This window comes from Sturnus vulgaris, chromosome 6, assembly GCF_052056855.1.
Source record: "Sturnus vulgaris isolate bStuVul1 chromosome 6, bStuVul1.hap1, whole genome shotgun sequence".
In the NCBI taxonomy this organism is placed as follows: Eukaryota; Metazoa; Chordata; class Aves; order Passeriformes; family Sturnidae; genus Sturnus; species Sturnus vulgaris.
This window is the reverse complement of record NC_142248.1, coordinates 20374285-20386649: the sequence shown is the minus strand read 5'-3', so window position 1 is coordinate 20386649 and position 12365 is coordinate 20374285. Positions and strand designations below refer to the sequence as shown.

The 12365-nt window shown below is 36.0% G+C and overlaps 2 long non-coding RNA genes across 3 annotated transcripts in view; one reads left to right on the top strand and one right to left on the bottom strand.

The window, feature by feature from the left end:
* LOC148223346 (uncharacterized) overlaps window positions 1-12365 on the bottom strand; it is a 153287-nt gene that overhangs the window by 99863 nt on the left and 41059 nt on the right. The gene's annotated exons all lie outside the window — the stretch shown is intronic.
* LOC148223345 (uncharacterized) overlaps window positions 7096-12365 on the top strand; it is a 111199-nt gene continuing 105929 nt past the window's right edge. The window contains exon 1 of the long non-coding RNA XR_015804547.1: window positions 7096-7260. This is a non-coding gene — a long non-coding RNA (uncharacterized LOC148223345). The remainder of the gene's footprint in view (window positions 7261-12365) is intronic.

Below are 12365 nucleotides of genomic sequence, written 5' to 3'. Positions count from 1 at the left end.
TCCAACTTCCCCACCAGTGTGGCTGTAAAAAATGCAGAAAAGGGCTCGTCTCTGTGTAAGCCATGCTCAGCAATAACTAAAACATCTTTGTACTATCAACTTTGTGTTCTTCACAAATCTAAAACACAGCCCCACACTAGCTACTGTGAAAAAAGCAAACTCCAGCCCAGTTCAAACCAGATGATTCATTATTTTTAATTTCTCCTGCAAGGTTGTGTTATTATCACATATGCTTATAAGAAACCGTGTTTTCAGAGTATGAGGAAATCAAGAAAGGAAGTATGAATTTTTGTTGCCAGGTAAGTGCTGGAGCAGTGGTTTGAATGTTTGAATTGCAGGAGGCCTTTCCACAAGAAACAGGAAGGATTCCTGTTGGAGAATTTGTGAAGGAGTCCTCCTTCTGAGGAGAAAGGAGCGAGAATGTGTGTTGAACTGACCATAACACCATTCCCCATCCCTCTACACTGCTATTGAGAAGGAGGAAGAGAATTTAGAAATTAAGTTGAGCCTGGAAAGAAGAGGGGTGGGTGAGAAATGTTTTTTAATATGTGGTTTTATTTCTCATTGTTGTTCTCTGATTTCATTTGCTGTAAATCAATTTCCCTGCACTGAAACTGTTTTACCTGTGACAATAATTTGTGAGTGATCTTTTCTGTTCTTATCTCATACTGTGAGCTTTTCCTAAAATTTCCTCTTGCCTAGTCCAGCAGAGGAGGGGAGTGACAGAATGGCTTTTTGGGCACATGTCATCCAGGCAGGGTCAACCCACCAGAACCCTGCTCCTTCATAATAGATGACCCACATCTGATCAGGAAAGGGTATCTCAGTATCAATCAAACATTAGCAATTACCTCAACTGAAAATGTCTCCAAGGGATAGTAAGTGGCATTGACATATTTTATTTACATTTACACAATTATTAACTTATTATATTATATGGTCAAAAATAGAGCTTTTGCTTATCAGTACATTTGGGAAATTTCCAAAAAGATAATAATGACTACACTATTTTCAAACTTAATATAAGTGACCATGCAGATATTGCAGATATCTCATGTTGTCTAGAACAGTCAGAAATTTCATTTAGTTTTTTGCGTTTAATTTTAAGCTATTTTTATTTACTAATGCTAAAAGATATAATTGTCTTTGTGGAGGTGAAACACACAGGACTAATTTTTATTATTGTTATAATGTTTTTTGTTATATTTTCAAGATAAATTCCGTTATATACTACCTACTCTGAAAGTAAACCATTTTATATGCAGATTTAAGGTAATGGGCATTCAACTTTAAAAAATGGTTCTGATATCCTGTAGCTTCTCAATAATAATATGCTCTTACATTACAACAGAAAAGGATGGATTATAGCTTTTTCAATTTGCATCAGGCATATTAATTGCAGAGTAGGATTTCCACATAAAATATCAATGTACTGGAACAAACTGTTAATGTACCAGAATATGAACACTTACATTCATTTCTTGAGATTTAAAAGCAATCTTCTTTTTCATATATCTGAATAGTATTTTTTTAAAGTCTGCTAATGAGAACAACATAGCCAATGTTTTCTGAAAACCTTAATTAGCTAAAGTGTTAATAGTGATTTCCTAGTCATTGTACTGGCAAACAATACAACAAGCCATTAAGGAAAGAAAATAATTTACAGGGTATGGAAAAACTTTAAAGCAGCTTTTAAGAAATGTGTCATGGAAGATCAACTTTATGTTGTATTAGCAAGAAAAGAAACATTGAATTCAAGTTTTCCTTGTTTGGGGTTGTTTTTTATTGTTCTGGGTTTTGTTTGTTTTGGTTTGGTTTGTTTTTTGTTTTTTTTTCCCTTGGAGAAGATATTCCTAGACTGAGAAAAGTGTACTTGGAAGTGAAGTTCAACTGGGAATTTGTAAAGTGTTTTTAATGATATAGAATAGCAAGATTATAGTTCATGTATTATCTAATTTGTTTGAATTGCACACAAAGAATCCAAGGAATTTGTTTTAATAGTTAATAATAATACTAAAAATTTTGCTATATAAAAAGGAAACAATTCTTTAAGAGCAGGTAAGTAAAGAGTTATGATTCTTAACAGTACAAAAGGGGTTGTTTACAACCATTATCTTATTATTAATACACCTGGGCAAGTACATATCTTCTCATTCACTTTCAAATACTAGACTATAGCTGCTTAAAAAGATGCAAATTAATTCCTTCTTTGTTTATGCAGTTTTGTTTTATGACTGCTCTGTTTCACACTACTAATCTTTAATGCGCCTTCAATTTCTCTTTTCCTTTTTCTTTAAAGCAGAAAATGAATGCAGGTCCTTCCTTTTAAAGCCAGACAGAAAGAGAAAAAATATTTAAGTTTTCATGCCACAGCTGCAGGCTGTGAATTATCCCACTAGGGAAGAGTGGAAATACCACCCACATAATCCAACAAGAGGCTTGATTCATTTTGTGTCTGAAGCAATCGTTGTGGTCTTACAAAGCTGAAATGAGTTTTCTTTTCAATCTTCACAGGAGAAAAAAATGAGAATATCTTCTTTATAGGTTCAAAGCAAGATCCCACTTTTTAATTTATTTTTACATCTATTTTTTATTTTTCTTCCTTAGTTTCTCACTCTTTTGCCACTACCTTGACTTTACATATAGCAATGGAATTGAATATGAGACAGGATGTAAAGAAGAGCCAAGCAGTATCTTCCCAGGCCTATCAATCCCAGCTGAACTTGTGACAAGTAATTTGGTTAGTGTATGAGAACCAGATACAAGGAACTTTGCAGAGGTTGTTTTTAAGGCTCCTCTTTGTCCCAGGACATTCAGAAAACCTTCCTGTCTCACAGACACAGGGATTTAGTTGCCATCTGTTTAAGATCCCAGTGGAAGCACTTGCCTAAGGTCCTCTCTAAGTATGCAGGACTCCACTCAGTATGCATAGACACTATGCAGCTTCCTACAGATATCAATAGTGAATAATGAAGAAAGAGATATTAAATTCTACCTTTTAGGTTCTTTACTCAAGGCTGTAGGGAGGTTTGGTCCTCTTGGGATCCTAATGCTTGAATTTTAAATTGGAGAACTTTAAAGTGCTCAGGATATAGATATATATTTTATTTTTTTTAAATGAGCTGGATTAATGATTTAAAAGTTCAGCTACTGACAGATGAAATGATGACTGCAGTAAAAGTCAGCTGGTTGCAGTACTTGTCCAGAAACAATCCTTTCTATTGCCTCAGAATATTCATACACTTGCTGACCATTCCTTCATACAGTGATTTAGTCACAACGCTGTATTTATTAGGACAAGAGGACAGAAGGAAGGACAGAAAAAAAAGGAGAGAGAGGAAGGGAGAAAGAAGGAAAGAAAGCCGGCTGGTTGAATTCTCTCTTGATGAAGGTGGAATTAAATAGATGTTTTTTATCAGATGGACTAGCTGATTTTTGTAGGTCCCCTCCAACCTTAACTATTTAATTCCATATCTCCAGTGGATATAATGGACATGAAATTAATATTTCTGATCTACATGAAGTAGAAATTGCAATTGTATATTTAATGTATGTGAGCAGGTGCACTTTGAAAACACTTTCCGGATCAGAACTCTCAGCTGAGCTGGATTGCTGCATGAACTTGGTCAGGACACTGACCAAGCTTGGGGCTGGGTGGTGTAGTAATCTCAGTTCTCTTGAGAACTTGCAAGGATGTGGAAAAGCTCATCTTTTAATCTGATTTCAGAAGTCTTCATCATAAAAGGCTTATAGATTTCAGATTCAAGTAAAGATTTGAACTAAATAATTTAATTTCATTGTATTTTCATTTTACTTTAAAATAGTAATAATTAGCTAATATTTCAATACTTTATTATTGTAATCTTTCTCCACATTTAAACTGAGGTTTAAATCCAAGTTATATTACATAAAGTTCTAAATATTTCATCACATCTATATCTGTTTAAATTCATATGTGTTTTATAGCTAAAACCTTGATCAAAGCTTATTCTAGTGCCAGCAGAAATATGGCTCAGAATTCAGTGAACTCACACAAATGTTGCTGAGACCAGTGAAGTTCTAAAGAAATAGGGGCAGTGTATTTAACAGCCTTAGACATATGTAATGAACTTGTAGTCATCATTGTTTTAAGATTCCATTAAAAAATATGAAACTGAAAAAAATATATGTTAACTCACCACTTTTTAGTTTACTCATAAATCATAGCCTTAGCTCTATTTTGTTATGTATACTTAGGAGCTGTAATCTCTGAAAAGCTTGCCAGGCATTGCCTGTGAACTCCCACTAATAGGCATCCTAAACAGAAAAGGAACCTGAATACAGGGGAAATAACTGTTCTGAGAGCTCTGGCATGGTCCTCGTTGCCAGGGAAACCTCTTCTTTGTCTCTACGTGTTCAGAATGGCTGCCTCATTAGACACTGAACCTGAGCATCACGTTGCACTACCAGGAGAAAAGAATGAGGAAGGGGAAAAGCTAAGAGTTCCACAAATCTTTAAGAAAATGCCAAGAATAGGGGTAATCTTAAATAAATCTGTGTGTAGCTATTATCATAATTATGTTCTGTAAGGGTAAATCTGTCCAGGCTGCTTCTTTCCACATTTATTTGCAGGTGGAACACAAAACCAGTAAATCGCATATTTTATCTAAAATATATCTCTTACATCTAAATATTGAAAAACACCTATTTAATAAGGTCATTGCGCTTATTTAACTGCCTGAGACATTGTTTCAGCTTTTCTATAGCAGATTTTATTAATGGAGTCAAAAGCATAAAATGTCAGGGAAAAACCTATATAGGTGCATTTATTACTCTGATCATAAAGAGGAATGGTGAAGAAATAGTAAAACTTGAAAATATATAGTGACAAGAGAGTTACTTTATGTTTACTACTAAGTTTTAATCAAGGTACTAAAAACAGCACCACATAAAGTTCTGAAGTGCAGCAGAACTGGATGCAGTTTGAAGGCATTACTCATTGGCAATAAACTGTGAACCCAAGGTCCCTCAGGAGCTCAGCTCCTGACCTTGGCTGATGAGAGAAGCCATTGAAAACAGGGCCAGAGCTTAACCTCCACCCTCGGTGGTTTATAAATACCAACATAAGGAAGGCATTTTAAAGTCATCATCTCAACAAGTCTGCTCCCTGAAAAGAAAAATGAAATCCAAATCACAGGTGAAATAGTTAAGGAATGCCTGACTTTACTCTTATTTATGAAGAGGGAAAGCAGCCCAGCTAGACCTTTTTTCTTATTTTTTCTTGACTCTACCAGATGTGAAACTGAATAGTTGGGTGCAAAAGCAAGAGAGAGCCTGACCAGGTAGTCTGAGATTAACTGGTTGCTTTCCAAGTGCATAAAAAATTACATGAACTAGATTTACATGTACCTGGAGCAATTTTCCTTCTTACCAAGTGATAAGCTATACTGACTCTCTGACTGTTGCCTAAGTAACAGTATTCAAATTAATATATTTTCTTTTTTTTAAAGAATGCCTTTCATCTAACAAACATTTCAGGCAGTTTTTTCCTCCTCTGGGGTAATATTGTTAAAACAGGACTTGAAGATTTCAGCTAGAAGAAAAAAGAAATGGCTGAATGTAACTGCCTATCCACTACACGGCAAGAACACAGTTGCTCTCCTCGGAAAGTAGTTCTTTTCAGTTCCATGGTGAAATACTTTTGAAATTCAATGACAGTTGAGTCATTAATGAGAAATATTTTGTCCAAATGGGGACTTGAGGCAGAGAAAGCCATTCTGGAGGGCTCCTGTAACTACTAGAGTTCTTTCCTTTCTATATTTTAAACTGTTACACATAGAGAAGAACTAGAATAAGATATTTAAAATTAATATACAAGACAAGAAGGAGTAGCAGGAAAGGTAGTAGAATATTACTTGAAGTGGGTTTGATGTGCATGTGTGAAGTAAGTTCTTTTGTACCACTAATTTAATAAATTTGGTAAATACAGAGAATGTAAATGGTTCCTCTTGACTTCTCTTTTGAGCAAATACACACAAGGATACCAAGGTTTGAAAAGGAATAATAAAAAAAAAGGCTTGAATCTTAATGCATAAATGTGTGAGCCTAGATGTCTGTGAGAAAAAGTAATTAATGAAAAGATACAGTTATAACTGGGTAGTAGTTATAATCACTCTATTTTATTATGATAGTCTAGCTGAACCAGGCTGGAAATTCTAGGAGCTACATTTCTAAGTCCCATTTGTGTGCTGAGCACGAGATTTTTTTCTTGAATTAGTTTCCATTGACATAATTTCTTGATTGCATTAACAGACCCAAAATGCAAAGTCTTGTGCCCCTTCATTGTTGAAGGGGAGTTTAGGAAAAATGTTGAAGAGATTTCAGTTACCTAAGAATCTCTCAATGCATAAAACAGAAAATATTTATGAAAAAAATTTGTATACTTTTCAGTCCAAAATACTTTATAGATATATATAAATCTGTATATTTTCATACACAAAAACACAAAAAAAAAATGTAAATGCAACTTTTGATCCAGTGTTGTAAAATTTCAACAAAATATGTACATACAAGGTACCAAATAGTTCATGCTCCTTTATTTTATGTATGGCGTTGTGAGACCTAAGGAAACAGTATTGTCAAAGTTTAATCCCTTTAAATATTACACAGCCAGTATGAACAATGGTGATGGATGCACATTCACCATCATCATCAAACTAGAAACTTCTGGAACTAAAAATATAAGCAGTTCTAGGTGGATGTAGAAGACCATGAAGGAAAAAGAGCACCTGTACAGACTGCAAAAATCCCTTAGAAGTCTCTAGGTAATAGTCCTTAAGTCATCACTGAGCCCACAGTCTGATGCTTGCACATACAAGTCAGCCTTTCCATAAAAAACACAAAATAAGGAGGCAAACGGGTTGGACCTTTGAGAGTGACTTAAATCACATACAGATGGTATATTATAGATGCCAAATATCCTCACAAGGTCCCTGGTCCCATGATGCAGCATGCATCTTGCTCTCTGATCTCAGCATACGTCAAAGCCCACTGTAAGAAAAGAAGCAGCAGATCAGCTTCATCTTTATCCCATTATTTTTCACTTTGCAATGTGCACCCCTTATGTAACCAACTAGCAACACTAAATGGGAGCAATGATGCAATTCCTAGGTCTTGCACAAGGCACATGCAGGAAAAGGAATGAGATTGTTTAAGGTATATAAGAAGTGACACAGAAGAAAGACACAGGTCTCCCACCTTAGCTGGTGTTATAAGAACATGGTGAGTACCCATGTTTCTTGTTTGTGTTTATTTTGTCTCTTGAAAACCCAACTTTAGAGGTTTATCCACACCTTCTTGCTAAGGTACTTGGATTTACTGACAGAGTGATGGGAATCTTCAAGTTTGTATTTTATTTCAGTGTGAAAATTGCAGTCTCTTGTCTCTCTGCTCTAGTCTCTTTTTGGTGAGTATAAGCAACAAAATTACCTTTTAAATCTGGAGAGATAAATCTGATATAGAAACCAGAAATTTGCCTGCCTAATGCTTATTATTCTACCAGAGCCCCCAAATAACACCCTCTGGATACTTGGAATGTAATTTCACCTTTAAAAGGAAGTATTCTTATCGTCAGTTGATATTTTTAAACACCATATTATCACTGCAAAATGAAAATCACTGATGACGCTCACAAAAATTTGGTACTGACAGAGCTATAAAAATAATCTTTCTAAGTGTTAAGCCTTGGGACATAGTGTTTATGCAGTCTAACAACAGCTCTTGTCTCAGCATAACGTATATTAAAAATCTAGAACACACTTCAAGGATTATTTTTAGGTTTTTTTTCCTGTCTCCATGGTTTTGCCTTTGAAATTATCTCTGAAACAATAGTATTGCATGCATATTTGAGCCCGTTATTCCAGGTATACTCAAGAATATTTAAAAGGATTAAAAAGACCCTTGCCCTTCTGGGTTAAATGTTTTAGCTTTACTTGCTTTGACATTGGAGGTGAAAGCCAAAAATTCAATGATAAAAAAAAAAATTAACCTGTTGGTAGCAACCTACCATTTTCAGTTTTATTTCCAATCACACCGAGACAGAAAGTAGCCCTGACAATTCTGTGACTGCTCCAGCCCATTGTAAACAGGAGGTGGCAGTTCTAGTCTTTGATCCAATATGCTGCAGTGTTATAAAATGGCATTAACTAGCTAGGGAAGACAGTTCCACAATATGCAAGCTAAATAGCTTTTCCAAGGCTAGCTGGAGCTGCTTCCCCTTTATTCTGTTTTTGTAGAAAGCTAAAATGTGTCACACACAGAGAGAAAAAAAAGAATAAAATAGAGCAGCCTTCTGACAGCTCAGAATTGGTACTGTGATAGAGACTCTAGAGCTAACTACACTGCATCCAAGGGTTTTATTTTTCTTTTCAATTCCTTTTTTTTTTCTTTTTGAGTGTGAAAACACATAAAAATTGTCTTTATAGGGCTTTTGTGGAAAAAAATCCTCTCAGTTCTTTTTGAGTTCTTTCTCGTGCATTAGTTTCACCAATCGTTCTTATCACAGAAAATACTTTTATTCTAAAGTACTAAAATTCCATTTAAAAATAGATCAATAATACTCCTCCCCCAATATATGACAGGTGAAATCTAGCAGGAGTGGCTCTAAAATCCAGTGCAGCCTTTTCAACAGGCCATTATTTTTTAATTTCTGATGTCTTTCTGAAACACCACTGAATTGCTGATAAGACATTGCTTTATCATTAAAGCAACTTCAGGATGAAACCTCCTCTGTTGGCTCCAGTTATGGAAACGAGAGCTTTAACCTGCATGTTAAAAAGCCCTATGACAAGAGCAAAGTAGAGCCATTGGAAAGTCTTTCACCACAGAAAGAAAACAGCAGAACAAGAGAAATAAAAGGCAGTGAAGGGTGCAGTCTGACATCTAAGAGAAACTCTATGAACAAGCCTTGTATTTACTGCCTTTTAACCCAACTCAATGTCTGATCATGACAAATACCAGGAATCACAGCAGAAATATATTACACAGTAATATTGAGGATTTTACAGAATGCCTGGAAGCTAGGTGGAGGTGAGAAATACAGAAAGCACCTGACATTCAAAATCAGGCAGAGTAGCACATATCTGCAAGGTGCAAGTCTCCAGGAAGTTGTTTAATGTAATTGCCAAACAACACACTTTCTTAGGAAGAGTCTTGGGTTGCTTCATTTTGATCAAATAATTTTTGCCTTTCTGCTATTCCACCTACATCATTTCTGTAAGTAACTTCTCTGAGTAGAACAACTGCTTTGTACTGTGGTGCATAAAACTAGAACATAATGTCATAGTCATAGATAACAAAATATCCTACTGTTCCCATCATGTCATCCGGTGGGAACTCCTGTAGTCAGAGATGCAGCAGTGTACATTAATCTTCACAGTGTTATAGAAGACATCACTAACTCAATTCCCTTGTATCCTCACAATGGAGTATTGTAGAAAGACAAGACATGAGTCTGATGTTGTTAATCAGACAGGCAATCTGACATGTTTCAAAACAGGAAGAGAATACAGATCATGACTTGTAGCTATGGAAAACAATAAGAATGTTAAAGGCAGTACTGAAGCAAAGAAGAAATCTGGTTATAATTGTAAAAGTATTGTAGAGACAGGAAAGCAGTACAGTAGTACATATCCTTCTGCCAGGATCTTTCTGAGAGATTTAGGAAGCATTTAAGGGATTTACATACAACAAAATTTAATTACTGTGTATCAGCTGAGCAATGGTAACAGTCCTTAAGAATTCCTTATGGCCAAAATCAGGTCTGCAACACTGCTTATCCTCCTTTACATTCCAACTTAGCTCTGTTTAATGACCACATTTACTGAGCACTAGAGGAGGACAGTTGAAGAAGTTGGTGATTCTTCTGCTGTATAATACCTTAGGCTGTGTTGATCTAGGTTTCATTGGAGTATTTCCTAAAAAAATGTATTAAGCCAAGGTAAAATCAGCACTGCATATCCTAATTATCAAACTACATATCCTAATTATCAAACTAAACTTCTCACACAGAAGATCTCATGGTAAGAGCTAAGAGGCTGTGCTAAGATTCACAGATGTTCTGGGTATAAAACAGAAAAAAATAGAGTGTGACTCAGGTTCTTAAATTTCTGTTTTAAGCAGAGGTATGTGCCTTCCTGTCTGCTACAAAGATCCATCTATTTAAGGTTTTAGTTTTATTATATTAAGACATTTTCAGAGTCTACTTTACCCATGAAAAATAAGATCAACCCCCAGCTTCACCACTCACAAGGAACAGTGTTACTTGTTCATGTGAAAGAAAATTAGAGTCAGAACTTGAGTTAAATTTCCCTACGTATATGCAAAACCCAGATATCATGGAGCGATTTGAGAGTTTTTCAGTGATTCCACTGAAAATTGTATCCCTTTTGCTTATTTATCTCAATTTTCCTGGGACTAGAATCTCAATGAATCTCTGTATTGCATGTCCCTGACAGATGCTTGAAGAGCAACCTACAGAGTTAGTCTTTTTGCCCTCCTTTCTCCCGCAACAATACTCTTGCATACAATAAGCCCTGCTCCATCTCTGAGAATCCTTCATCTTAGAGGATCAGTTATCATTTGGGAGATCAGGGCTCAGATTCTTGCTATGCAAGCATTGGGTGCTAATTTCACAAGTAGAAGTTGCATGTGGCACAGGAGACACCTGCACAATTCCGTGGTGCTCTGAGCAGACAAAGGCAAGCAGCCCTCTGGCCAAGACACAAGAGGGTTGCCTATTCTGGGGATCACACTGTGAACATTACTCCGAGTCTAGTGGTACTTATCATAGCTATGTCCCCTGAGAGAGGAAGAAAAATGAAAGCATGGAAACTGAGGCAGATAGAGAGCAATGTGGTAGTTCAAAAACTGAACAGTAATGCGGTATTGGTACCCCTCTGAGAAATAAGATTTATAAAGCTCTTGCTGAAGCTCAGGTATGTAAACTGTCCTGATAGTTTCAATGAGACCACTGACGAAGAAACTAAAGTGTGTGGTTCTATACCTCCAATAAGAGAGAAATTACAACATACTACTCCACTAGATTTTTCAAATATTTAAAAAAAGCTTAGAAAGAAGGAGAAAGACTTAGACATACAAATAAATTGCTCGAGCTAAAAAACCATTCTGTGTCAGATGAGACACTGTAACTGTTCATAAAAATTCTCTTTCATTGCAGATGAGAATAAATCAAATTATTGCAATTTTGCAAAAGCAGAAGCCCACACATTGAGAGGAGAGGAGAAGAAATTGAAGAGGAAGAGACATATGCAGAGAGAAGAGAAGAAAGAAATTACGTCCCATTGAGAACCAAATAATTGAGAAAAATGTAAAGCATAAAATTGTGATTTCTAGAAGCAGAGAGACAATACTTAAAGATGTGAAAAATCTAAACAAAAACATTAAAGTAGGAAAGAGTTCAAGGGGTTGAATTATATATTAAAAGTTGGATAATCTCACAGTAAACTATTTCTTTTCTTTCTGACTTTTTACAAAATCAGATTTGTAAAATGCTTCTATAAGTATTTCTAAAATGATTTTACCTGAGATTTTATTCCTCTCCACATTAGATATGAAAATTTGTCTCTTAATTTACTGACTATATTCCTACTAGAATTCTATACACAGTGAGTAAATTTGTCTAGTAAGTTACCAGAGACATTTTTTGCTGCAAAACCATTGAAATGTCTCATTTTTCTTTTATTTTTCTCCCTTTTTTCCCCTCTAAACACATAAAGTCATAAAATCACTGAGGTTGGAGAAGACAGCTTAAGTCACTGAGTCCAAACATTAACCTAGGACTGCCATGTTCATCTCTTAATCACGTTTTCAAGTCTACGTGCTTTTTATCTACATGCTTTTTCAATACTTTCAGGATGGCAATTGCATCACTGCCCTAGGCAGCCTATTCCAATGCCTGACCAGCATTTCATTGAAGACATTTTTCCTAAGATCCAGCCTAAATCTCCTGTGGCTCAATGTGAGGCCATTTCTTTTTGTCCTGTCACCAGCTGCCTGGGAGAAGAGATCGATCCCCATATCTCTACAAACTCCTCTCAGGCAGGTGTAGAGAGCAATAAGTTCTCCTCTGAGCCTCCTTTTCTCCAGGTTAAACACCCTCAGCTCCCTCAGCTGCTCTTCATGACTTGTGCTCTACAGCCCTTCCCCAGCTCCATTGCCCTTCTCTGGATGTGCCCCAGCTCCTCAATCTCTTTCTTGTAATGAGGGGCCCAGAACTGGACACAGGATTCGAGGTGTGTTCTCATCTGTGCTGAGTACAGGGGGCAATCACAGCCCTGGTCCTGCTGGCCACACTAGTGCTGATACAG